Here is a 12,248-nt window from a genome sequence, read left to right as displayed (position 1 = left end):
ACTCTGTCGCTGGCAGGCAGCAGCTAACCCCTAGCCCCGTTTTTTTTGTTGTCTAAAAGAGTCTAATCACCCATAATTTCAAATGTGAGAAGTTTATTCTCATCATTTCTTTAACTGTTCTTCGCTTGCTATCTCTTTCTGGCCTAATTTATGATAAACCCTGAATACCAACAATAAAGCTTGTGTGTGAAGTCTGAGCATGACATCAGAGCTGCCCATGACACAGGGTCTGTACAACCCCACCGGCTCCTTCCCACTGTGGGGGATGCACTTTTGGGTGGGTCCTGTTTATTTTTCCCCTCTTGGATGTGTTTTTGGGGGCTGGGAATGTACGTTTTCCACTGTGGGGGCACAGCCGGTCACCTCAGCCCCATCGCCAGGCCCGTGACACGCGTTGCGTGTCCACCTCCATGGGTGTGCAGGGGGGGCAAATGTCCACCCAGCTTTTGACCCACCTCCCCAGTGCCTCAGTTTACCTCTTGCAAAACAGAAAAGGGGAATAACTTTGGTCTCAGGCTGGAAAACATGTCTCCCTCGACCCCAGTGATCCTGCTCCACATCCCTCCCGACTGGGGGATGCACCCAGATCCCGCGACTCCTGATGACCCTCCCCTGCACCCTCCACGGCTGATGTCCTAATGCACCCCTGGTGCCTGGGTGGCCCTGGTGTGCAGTGTCCAGCTGGTGCTGGCACACAGTGCTCCAGTTTGCCCAGTTCCAAGTCCTGGTGCCAGGTCCCAGGCAGAGCCAGTGGGCCCTTGTCCCAGTATCCAGTGCCAGGGCAATGCTGCTCCCAGTGCTGGTCCAACTGCCAGTGCGTGGGAGGCCCCAGTGGCTACTGCCAGTGCCCAGCTGATCCAGGCATTGGTCCCCGTTCCCAGTAGCCCGCTGGTGGTGCTGGTGCCTGGGCAGCCTCAGTTCCCCATCTGGATGATGCCCCTCCCCGTTCCCGCTGATGGACCCGTTTCCCGGATGATCCCAGATCTTGGTGCCTGGGCAATACCGATCCCAAATCCCGCTTCCCAGTGGGATTCCCAGTTCACCAAACTGGTCCCCACAAGTCCTGAACCAGCACCAACCGGTGCCGCCCCCATTTCCCACTGCCGGCCGATGCCAGTCCCTGTTCCCAGCGGTGGAGACCGCCGATTCCCGGTGCCGGTTTCCATTCCCGGTGTCGGTTCCCATTCCCGGTTCCCGCTCCCGGTTCCCGGTGCGGTCCCAGCGCAGGCGCGGCGGCGGCGATCGCTGCCCGCCCCGTCGGGGCGGTGCTTGGGGCGGGGAGGGGGGCGAAGCGCTGCGGGCAGCGGCGCGCCCGGAGCGGCGGCACCGGCCACCGGCATCGGGCAGCGGCACCGGCAACGGGCAGGTAAAGCTGAACCCCCGCTCCCCGGGGAGGGTGAGGGGAGAGAGGTTTAGTCCCTGCATCCTCCCCCTCCCCGCTGCTGCTCCCTCGGTGGGGAAGCAGCTCCGCGCCCTGCCCGGGGGTCCGGCTTCCCTCTCGGGGGATGCTCGGGGCACCTGTGGCTTTGGGGATCGGGAGCAGCTGCATTGCAGGGGGGGGGGGGTGTGTGTATGTAAGATTATTTTGGAGCCAGAAAAAAAAAAAAAAGGCAAAAGCAGGCACCCGCCTCCTCCCCTGCACTGCCTTGCGTGGAGCACGTTGCTGCCCTTGCCTTTAGCGAGGTCTGCTTTTTGGGGATGCTGGAAGTCGGGGTGCCCGGGGCTGGTGCATCTGAAAGTCGCACCCCGGATGGTTAAAATCCTGCAGCTGCTCCCAGTCCGGGTGGTTTCTGCTGGCGGAGCCAAGCTGGACAGAAACTTTCAGCAGCGAGGCCTCACGGAGACCGGCGCTGGCTGGAGGGTGGGATTTTTGCGTCGGGAAAAATATCTGAGGTTTTATATTGTTCTTTGTTCTGTTTTTCTGGGGCAAACCCAAGGGCTTTTAGTAAGTTGCACAGAAAGTTAAGGCGAGAGAGAGCTCCTGCCCCCGGGGCAGGCCAGGCTGCTGCTGGGGCGCAAGAGACTCATGTCTTTTTGGGTTTCCAGGCAGAGATGTGAATCTGGATTTCCCGTATCCCGGGGGTGGGAGGCACCATCCCTTTCTCTCTTTCTTCCTGCCCTGAAAAACGTTATTTTGGACCTGAGAAACCAGCGCGGTGCTGTCTAGTGGAGGGTGTCCCATCAGAAGTGGCTCTGGTCCCTCGCCTCCCACTCCGATAGCTGTCAGGTGAGCCCAGGCTGCTCGCCTGGCCCTGCAGATCCACCTGTGTGCGATGCTTGGATTTGTTACTAATTATTTATTACCAATTACCATTACGTTTCTGCCTGGATGCTGCTTTAGCTCGGAGCTTGGTGGGGTGTGGGCAGACGTGGCAAATGGAGACGAAAGCAGGGCAGCGAGCTCGGTGGGTCGCGGAGGATGCTGTTAAATCCACAGCTGCTTTTCTTGCTGCATCCAGCAAGGACTGTGCTGCAGACTTTCCCTGGGGTGCTTTTCATCTCCATCTATTCTCACATCTCAGGGGGCTCGGATCCCCCTCTCAGGCTCAGCCTGGTGTCCAGGCATGCCGAACTGGTGTTATACTGGGGTGAGGACAACACAGGGTCCCTGCAGCTCTGCACACGGGCGGTGGGTAGCCCAAGGCAGATGCAGAGAGCTGGACTAGCCATGCTGCTCCGGGTAGCAGTGAACTGAGGAGGGGCAAGCTTACAGATGCAGGCAAGAGCAAGTATCACCTGTTGGGAGCATTCTTGGGGCTGCAAGAGCCAGGGAGGGGGGGAAAGCAGCAGAGCCAGGCGTGGATGGAGGAGCAGTGCCTGATCCGGGTGCTCACCACGTAGCTCCTGCTCGGTGCAACATCTTGCTACAGGCACATCTGTCCTGGTGCGATCCATTTCCCCCTGCCCTCCCCAGGAACATAGGCTGCCTCCTACTTATTTAAGTAATTCTTCAACGTGAATTGCCTGGGGCTCGGCTCCAGCCCATGAGCCAGGCAGCAGGGTTGTAAAACCCAAGAGGGACTGACGGATATTCTTCGAGAGACCCTCCACCCTTGGGAGCTTGTTGTGAGGTCTAATCCCCCTGCCCTGCAATGGGTGAGTGTGTACAAACTCTGCTGGGTGCGTGGGTGCTGGCTTGCTCAGTGTACGGTGCTTGCCAGGAGCGATGCGCCAGAATTGGTTGGGAAAAACTTTCTCGTTGGCAGCAGAGTTGAGGATCAAGGCATGAGCGAAAGGCAAAGCAGGTTTTGAGGAAAGCAGCGGGGCTTGCTGTAGCAGGTCCTGCTCAGAATAGAAATCAAGTCCCTTTGTCGTGTCCTAGGGACACCCTGTGTGACACACAGAAGCAATAATCCTGTCTGCAAAACGGTGACACATAAAAAAGGGGCAAAGTGACGTGACCAAGGCACTCAGAAAGTTCATGGCAGAGTCAAGTTCAACCCCACTCTCTGCCACCAGCTCTCCCGTCCTTGCCTGTTCTGGTAAGAAATGACTTAGGTGGGGCTTTGACATGGCCACGAGCCCAGCAAAATCCCTGCTCAGCTGCTGTCTCCCTCGCAGCGTTGTCTGTTCAAGGGAGCTCTTTCAGCTGGTGATGGATGTCCATGGAGAACTACTGTGGGTATCCTCAAGCCGCTGGGGTGGAGGGAGGTGGAATTGTTACCAAAGGGGGCTGTGCTGGACCGACCTATAGCTTTGCTCTCATTTTTTAGGCAAGGGAGATGCTACAGGTCTCCTTTATCTGGACCTGATGGGGCTTTACACACTTAGTGCACGTGGGAGTTTGTCAGTGGAGAAGACTTCTGCTGGGGGCTAGGGGAGGTGGCAAAGGGCATCACTGGCTAGATTAACCGCACGCAGGAGATCTTAAATCTGCTTAAAGCCTTTAAGGGAAGATATGAGCTCGTTCTCATTTTTCATGCCAAGATTCATCTGCAAAATCAAGCTGAGATACACCATCCTTACAGGGCAGATGAGATGCTTGGCCAGGGGGAGCCAGCTGACCTCAAGGATGAGTTGCAGGGTGTGGAGATGTCCCTTAGGACATGTTTCGGGCCATGCAGTGAGGTGCTGTATGGCTGGGCTTTGTGCTGTGTTTGGAGGTTGAATCACGTTCGGATGGCCGAGACTGGGGGCTGGTTTGGTCCCTGGGTGCCTCTGGGAGGGTTGCAAAAAGGTGAGGGGAACCATGCAAAGGGTGTTGGTGGGACAAGGATATGGAAGAGTTAACGTGGAGGGAACGGGGCTCTCAGATCTGGTGCTTGAGAAGGATTAACTCAGCCTGGAGCAGGTGCAGGGAAAGAGGGCTCTGAGGCTGATCAGAGGGATGGAGAGCTATTATACAGGAGGCGATAAAAGCCCAGCGAAACAAAGGCGGAGAGGGGATGTGCTTGCTGTCTATAAATACATCCAAGGGGTGAACACCAGGGAGGCAGAAGAGCTATTTAAACTGGAGGACAGTGTTGGTGGGGGGACAACTGGGTGTTAATTAATGCAGTTTAGCTTGGGAGGCTTATCTAGAGGCTCTGCAACTGCATCCCATCGGAGGAGGGTAGGAGAGTGTTAATTAGGGCACATCACCTCTCTTTTAAGGTGCTTGACTGTGATATAAAGGGGTTTGGGGCTTGTCAAGGGAGGAGGCCAGGACTCTCTGGTCCAGACACCCTGTCCTGGTATCTTCTTTGGGAAGGGCTGTGTTAGCCGAGCGGGTCTCTCCACCAGACCAGGCATGCAGCAGAGGAAGCCCAGCCGTGTCACCAAGCTAATTTTTCTCTTTTTTTTTATCTTTTTTTTTTTTTTTTCTGATGCATAATCAAATCCAGTTCTCCCTTCCCTGGTCGCTGCACAGATTAATAACAAAGCATCGATGCTTTAAGAAGGCTTTGGATCTGATCCCAAGAGGAGATTTAGACAGCGTTTGTGCTGGGGTATGATGATACTAAGAATGGGTGCATCCTCTAAATCCGTTCATGCTTGTGCATTCATTACCAGATATTTTTGGCCAGAGGTGCTAAGACCCCTCTCCTAACACTTACTCCAAGCAGGGCAGCAGCAGGTTAATACGTGGAGAATGAGAAGGAAGCAGCTGTGCCTTGAAGGCTGGGATCAGGCACTCTCCCTCCTCCTCCTCACTAGTCTCTAGAGGTGTCAGCTCCTTTCTCTGCAGATGTCCAGAGGTGAAACCTCTTCTATACCTGCAGGAAGGTTTCAGCCCATAGAGAAACATCCATCGTCCTTTGCTCGTGTCGTGGGGCACACTCGGGTACCGTTTATTTGCTGATGTCTTCATGCCTTCACCCGCTCTTCTGAGCTGCTTTTGGAGGACAAAAGCTCAATGATGGGCTTGCGTTGACCTGCTTCAGGCCAGGCGATGCTCCTCCATCTCCCGGCCCTGCGGGCAGCGTCGCAGATGGGGGTTGAGGTGTGGGGATTACTCCTGCTCTGTTCGTTTCCAGTTCATTACTCAGGGAGAAAGGGCCAGGCTCTGGGTGCTGCAGAAAATGGACACAGACCCATTGACTTCATGGGAGCTGCTTTGATTTGCACCACTCCAGCGTCTGTCTATTAACCCTTCCCTGCTCTTAGCTCTCCCCTTTGCACCGTGGAGCCTTTTCATCCCTGGGTTATTCGTGCTAAATTGGCTTACACTGTAGGAGAGACCCCCATTCTGGTGCCTCAATACAGGGGTAACTTCCTGAAGTCGTGGTGGAAATAGGAATGGTTGCCATTGAGTTTTTCACTACCTCTGGGGAAAAAAATCCTTTCTCCTACACGCTCTGGGACAAGGGGAGGCTCCAAAAGCTTTTGCCTTTCTGCATGATGTATAAGTTTTCTGCCACTATTGCGGATCTTCATGCTTTGGGGATCCTCCTGCGCTGGAGACGTGACAGATGATACCCCTGCAAAGCCGTGCTGGGAGCCCGCGGGGCTTGTAGCATGTAGGTCAGAGAACTGGCTTCTTTGGTCCTGATCCAGCCCTTCAGAGGGGACTGGGCTTAGCTCCTCACCTTGGTTGGACTCAACTCCTCACCCCCTGCCTGCTCGCACATCCCCGTGGGCAGCTTTCATGTGCTCTAGGGGGTACGTCCCAATTCAATAACGTTTTGATGCATTTTACCTTAAAATACTCTTCTGGCACAGAAAAAACACTCCCTGCCCCTTGGTTTGTCCTTGTGCAAAAATGACCAGTTTTAGTTCTCCCACCATTCATCTGGGGATCATCTCTGCTGTCTTGTGTCCTGCGATTTCAGTCAGTCGTGAACAGAGGTTAAGAGGAGAGGGGGTGTAAAGCATCCCATCCACCTTAACGCTGGGAGGCTGGAAAACCTTAACGGGGAGCTCTGAAATGGTTTGTGGGAGGGGGTTTCTTCTCCCCACCGTGCAGGTACCTCCTTAGCTTATCGGGCAAATCATCTCCCTGGCTGGCTGGAGCTCATCCTCGGATGAAGGAGGCTGCAGCTCCGGTTTATGGCTCTGAGGTTTACCCCATAATCTGGCCATAACTAATGAAACATGACTGCAGCAGCCCAGGGCAGGGCTCTGCTTTTACTATCAGGGAAAGGGACACGTAATACTGCTTTTTTATGGAGTTACAACATGACGGGCAGCAGGTCTGTCTGATCGCCGGGTGAAAGGGCAAGACTCCAGCTCTGCTCCTGCCTGGCCTTCCCGTAAACCAAGATGCTTTTCTCCTACTGTGGTTTCTTTTTTTGTTGTTGTTGCTGATTTTTTTTTTTTTGTTATATCTTCAGATAATTCATGCAGTGAATTTCCCGGGTGATAAAACGCATCCCTCCCTTGCAGCGAGCACCCTCTGTCCCAGCTTACATTGCATTTTCACTTGTTTGAGGTTCCCTGACTCATTGGTGCAGGATGCAGGTGGCTCTAACTCCATCCCTTCCCAGCCCATCCCGAGCTGTTCCACCCTTGCCGTCAGTCCCTGTGTAGAGAAGAAGGAAGCACTTCTGTTTGTTGCTCAGGCTTTGGGGTTGGTTTGTTGTATTTTTTTGCAAGCCACACCCTAGTAAGCAAGGGCTTCCTACAAAGTATTTGCACGCTTGCTGCTCCGAAAGCCTTGCAGAGCTGGTCCTACCAGTTGTCTGAGCGTGCGTAAATACTGTAAGGATCGCTCCCGGACGATTAAGGGAGGTGATTTCTTTGCCGAGCAAAGGGAAGTCTTGCAGTGGTAAAAGATGCAGCTGCAAACTCTGCTTTTGCAAGGAGCCACGCCAGCCACTGCTGCGTGGGTGCTGGATGAGGATGGTGTCCGTTGGCTGCTTGCCCGGCAAGTCTTGCCTTCGGCTGCCTGGCAGGTCTTCATGCAGGAGCAGGAGACCAGTGATTTATTGTGTCTAACGCGGGGCTGCAGCAGGTTTCTGTCCCACACAGGGAAGTGAAACTCTTCCCCGTATCATGGGGTACATCTTGTCGTGCCCTGTGACTCGCTGCTCCTCTCAGGGCTGCTGCAGCAGGATATCTAAAGAGATACGGAGCAAGGACTTCCAGCAGGATACCTACCAGGAGAGGAGGCAGGGGCTTAATCCCTGTCCCAAGCCCTGTGCTCGGCCCATGCTCTCCTGCTTGCCATTAACCGTGCGGTAATAACGTGCCCGGAGCCACCTCCTGCAGACAAGCCAGTGCCCGCTCCAGCTTTGGGCAGTTTCCAGACAGACATCGGAGCCGTGACAGGTATTTTTGCCAAGATGAGAGCAGGGGTGGTGGGTCCTGCTGCTGGGCACAGCAGCATTAGCAAGCACCAGCCATGCCGGGCTGCAGCAGAGCAAGAGTTCTTCAAAAGAGGAGAAAACCGCACCTGGAAGAAATCTTTTGACCTGAGTGGACAGCTGCTTTTTATCCTGCCTCTGTAAGGTCTCTCCTGATGATGATGATGCCTGTAATCCCAGCCTCTGCAAGATGTCCCTTAGGGGCGGTCCTGGGAGGGTGAGCGGATGCTCTTAGAGGAGCTAGGATTTTGGATTTTGCCCCCAAACATCAGGTTGGAGTTGCAGCGTGAGGAGCAGGGGTTTGGTCTCGCTGTTCATGTTTGTGGCTTAGTGATGGGAGCCTGCCCGAGGGCACAGCTTGGGGTGTTAAGGAAGGGCTAGCAAAGGGCAGGGTCTTCTTTTGGGTTACTACAGGAAGAGTCCCAGTGGACCATGCGGAGCCCCATGGGTGCAGAGGTCCTACCTCAGCCTCTGGACTGCATGGAGCAGGATGACATGGGAATGCATCACATCCTGATGCCATTATGGAAGTGCTGGGAAGCAAAAGTAAGGGTGGGCATTGCACCAGAGCATGACCCCCTACCAAAAGTTGTGTTGTGTAGGTGCATGGAGACCTCCCGTGCTTTCTGGAGGTCACTGTCCCTTGTAAAATGGATTAGTCCCTCCCTGAGTATTTCTGCTATGCACAAAGAGCTGAAAGCATCTCCACAGCAGGAGATAACCCATCCCTACCCCAGCAAACATTGCAATGCTGCTGTGCGTGTCAGCCACGGTGCATAGGAAGAGCTCTGGTGGTGCTCGTTGGCTCTGATCATCTGGCTGTAGGTTATGGACCAGCTGTGGCCCATGGGAGGTGTCCATCCAACCTCCTGCTACTTGACAGGGAAGATGCTTGATAGGGAGATGAGACCAAAATGGAGGTAACCTGTGATGCTCAGCATCATGTCCTGTATCTGTCGTCTTGGGAGAGGGGACCTGATGTCTAGTCCCTGCCTGGTAAAAGTCCCCGGGCAGTATGGAAAACTCTTGCCTATAGAGAAGAGCAGCACTGCTGAAATGAAGGAATAAGGGGGAAAAGTTGGCTTGGGAGGGTGGGGGAGTTGCAGCATCCAAGGCAGAAACACAACTTGCAGAGCTCAAACTGGCACAGTGGGAACTTAAGTTCAGACCTTTCAGCTTGCAAGAGCCGCATGGCTCCAATAATAAAGATTTCCAATAAACCTCACAAATTTGAGGTGGTCCAATCTACCTGGGAGAGGCTTCCCTCTTCAAAAGCACTAGCAACTTGAGTTGCTACGGGTCTTTAAATATGACTTTTGTACTCGTGATGCTTTAGAAGAGTCACAGAAAGAAAAGCTCATTAAAGATACGGGAAAATGGTGGTAGAATAAAAAAAAAAAAATAGTGGAGCTCAATCTAAGGCAGATCTCGATGGTCCAAACTGAAGGTTTTGCAGACAAGGGGAATGCTCTTCTGAAGTCAGACAGTACCCAGGTGTGGTCTGGACATTTGCTGCTGTGGTTATGGGGTTTATAGAACATGTGGCTCAAGAAGGGGCTGGCGGGGGGTTAAGAGCCTATCAAAGGGGAAAACTGAAGATGGAGGGGCCAAGCTGGAGGAAGACAAGGAGCAGAGTGCCTCTGTGCTTTTATTCAGGTCTAGGTCAGGCAAAGAGAAAATACTAAAAGTGTTTATTAGGCAAAGCTGGGGGATGATGCTGCGGTGGAGAGTTGAGTCCTGACTTGGGGCCAGGAGCTGTAGGGTTGGGGCAAAGCCTGGAGCCTGTTGTCAGAGACAGCGGGGAGCCCGTCTTATCTGAAATTGCAGGTGATGTTTGGACACATTTCTGGTATGGCCAGGAGTCTCTCAGGAGGAGACCCAAAGGACTCCATTGTATCTCCAGGCCTCCAAGGGGACACAGTTTTGGGCTCTGCTTGCACCAAAGAGTGAAGGTGAGGGAGGGAGGAGAAACCCGTAGCCCTGGGGCTGGAGCTGGTGTTACCACATAATCTGGGCTGAAGGTGCAGGAGGGATGCTTTGGATCAGCCAGAAGGACAAACACCACAGCTCGTATGGGAGGATGATCTTGTAGGATCCAGCTGCCTCCCTTCAGTCTCCTACAGAGTAGCTGCAGCCCCGTTATCTCTTCTGCTCCTCAGGCACGTGTCTCCACGTCTTTTGAAGTTCAATTGCTTTAATTATCCCAGAGGCTGCAGAAGCTATTGAAGGCAGAGCATATGCATGGAGACGTGCTGCATTTTATCTGCGCTAAGGATGAGTTTTCTGAATGAATTTGCCGGTTACCCACACCTCTTAACGAAACATCTCTGTGACCCATAACGCCCAAGGAAAGGGCTCTCTAGGCTACCTCGGGCAATGCCCTGTGACTCCTCTGTCCTTCCCTCTAGCCACGTCACACAGGTACAGGTCTGTCTTTAGACCATAATGGTTTTGCCCCGCTGGCAAGAAAACCAGCGCGAGTGTATTGATGTGCTGCAAGGCTTCCAGTGGAGTCAGTGTGACCGGATTTAAAAGAAGCTGGTCCAGACATTCAATTAGAAGCCCTGAATAAATAATAGGAATACATGTTCAGTCCACTCCTACAAAGACAGCATTATTTTTTATTTTTTTTAATACAAAAAGTGATCAAAATGGATGCTGAGAAGCGCTCCTGTTACCTGGTGGGGTGCGTGGTTTGTGTTCAATGTGATGCACGTGTGGGGTGCCAGCCCTCTTAGGATAACCAAGGCCCCTGTGGCTGGACAACCATGGATGGAGTTAGCTCGATCCTGCATGCACGACTCTTCCTAGGCCGTATTTCTCCAGTGCCTGAAAACCCGCTCTGTGTGAGCCGTGCCACGTTTGAACATAGACTTTGCTTGATGATACCAGTCCCACATCCCTGTGCTGCTCCATCCTGGTTCGGGCTGCTGTATTTAAACCCGGGGGAGACCTGGAGAAGGTTCCTGCTGCCAGCAAGGTTTTGTTGGGAAGCCCCAGGGCTCCTGAGTGAGCTCAGGAGTGCTTCCTTGTTGCTGGTGCTCTGTGCTGCTCCTTGCAATTATTAACCAGGGTCACGGCCAGGGTGCTGGGAGGCGGAGGGTTAGCGAAGTGATCGCTGTCTCCAGGGGCTGGGCATTGACAAAGCCCATTAATTCACCTTTCCGTGCTTGTCCTGCAATCTCCACTGATCTAGGAGGTTTTGTAACCCTGCTGTGGCCTGGGGAACAAGCCCAATGTAACGTCTGCCGCAGTAAGGCTGGCTCAGGGCTTGAACGGCAGCTGGGGATGTGTTGGGGGGTACCCAAAGCTGAACCATGAGTGGGTTGGGATGAGCTGGACCCAGAGTGGTGAATATCTTCAGCTCCTCTCTTCTTTCCTTGGCCCAGGCTGGCTGTGTGGTGGCATGTGACAGCCTCCTTCTTCCCACTACTTTTGGGTCTGTCCTTCTGCCATCTCCTTTTGCTGTCCTTCCACCCCTGTCCCTGCTAGTCTTGTGTCTCTCCAGCCTCCTGCATTTGCTGGGCCGGTGGGGGATGCTGCCACCAGCTTTGCTTTGAGCTTGTTACTCTGGCCTGTGCCAGGATGCCTTCAGACTCGTCCTGGTTCCATCTGACCTTAACGTCTGAGTTGAGCAGAAGGGCCAGTCTGGCCGGTGCCACAAATGCGTTTTGTGTGCAACGCTCTTGCCAGGCAGAGCTTGCCGCCAACGCAGAGTTATTAGGGTGTTTACAGTGCAGGGCTGCCCTTTCTTCCTGCAGCTCCAAAATTGACTGTTTGCAAACCGTGACTCATATCTGCAAGGAATGAGGAACTCCCGAGGCCAAAGGCGTCCCTGGTGTGAGTTATCCAAGCGAAAGGGAGCTCCTGGCCATCACAGCCAGCTGGCTCCTGCAGGACACTGGTATCCAGGGATGCCCAGACCCTCCCGTTAACCCCGACCTTCTCAGGAAAAAACATATTTGAACGCTGCAACTTCACGCAAACCCGCTGGCCGGCTGTGCGTCTCCCTGCGCTGTCTTGTTGCCATTAAGCAACAAAGGAGCGATGTTTTGGAGGGAAAAAAAACAGAAGAAATAAGCAAGCACGATAAAAATTGCCGTGCATTGCGGGAAACAGCCTCCAAATGTGACATCTTGTCTTCGGTTGATTTTGTGCAGATGTTGCCAGCCAGGCTTGCTTTGGTGATACGGAGTTGCTTGCACTAGCTTTCTGCTAGGATGAGTGACCCTGGCCCCTTCCCTGGCTGTGCTGCAAATGCACTTTTTAATGAAAGATTACTTTTTTCTTGAGTTTTTTTTGCAGTAATAGCCAGCTGTCACCATGTCTCAGAGTGCCTTTGAGAAGGGACCAGGATCCCCACAGATGTAGAGTGATGCTTTTTCCCACTCCATAGAGGAGGTTATCAGGGAGCATTTGCCATACCTTGGTGTTTGCAAAAAGCTGTAGCAATGCAGCAGGTTTACTCAGAACAAACAGCCCTTAGCCACATCAGGATTTTTTTGAGAGTAAACCCACTACACC

General features: G+C 53.5%; 1 protein-coding gene across 2 annotated transcripts in view; it reads left to right on the top strand.

Annotated features, from left to right (window-relative positions):
• The first annotated feature begins 1,284 nt into the window (after positions 1 to 1,284).
• Positions 1,285 to 12,248, top strand: part of CAPN5 (calpain 5) — a 58,149-nt gene continuing 47,185 nt past the window's right edge. The window contains exon 1 of one of the 2 annotated variants that reach the window (XM_054808063.1): positions 1,285 to 1,366. The gene's annotated coding sequence lies outside the window, so the exon portion shown is untranslated. Of the gene's footprint in view, positions 1,367 to 10,900; positions 10,978 to 12,248 lie in introns of those variants that run through there. The other variant, XM_054808073.1, reaches the window with a different exon arrangement.

This window comes from Grus americana, chromosome 1 (genome assembly GCF_028858705.1).
Source record: "Grus americana isolate bGruAme1 chromosome 1, bGruAme1.mat, whole genome shotgun sequence".
Classification (NCBI taxonomy): domain Eukaryota; kingdom Metazoa; phylum Chordata; class Aves; order Gruiformes; family Gruidae; genus Grus; species Grus americana.
This window is presented reverse-complemented; position numbering and strand designations above follow the sequence as displayed.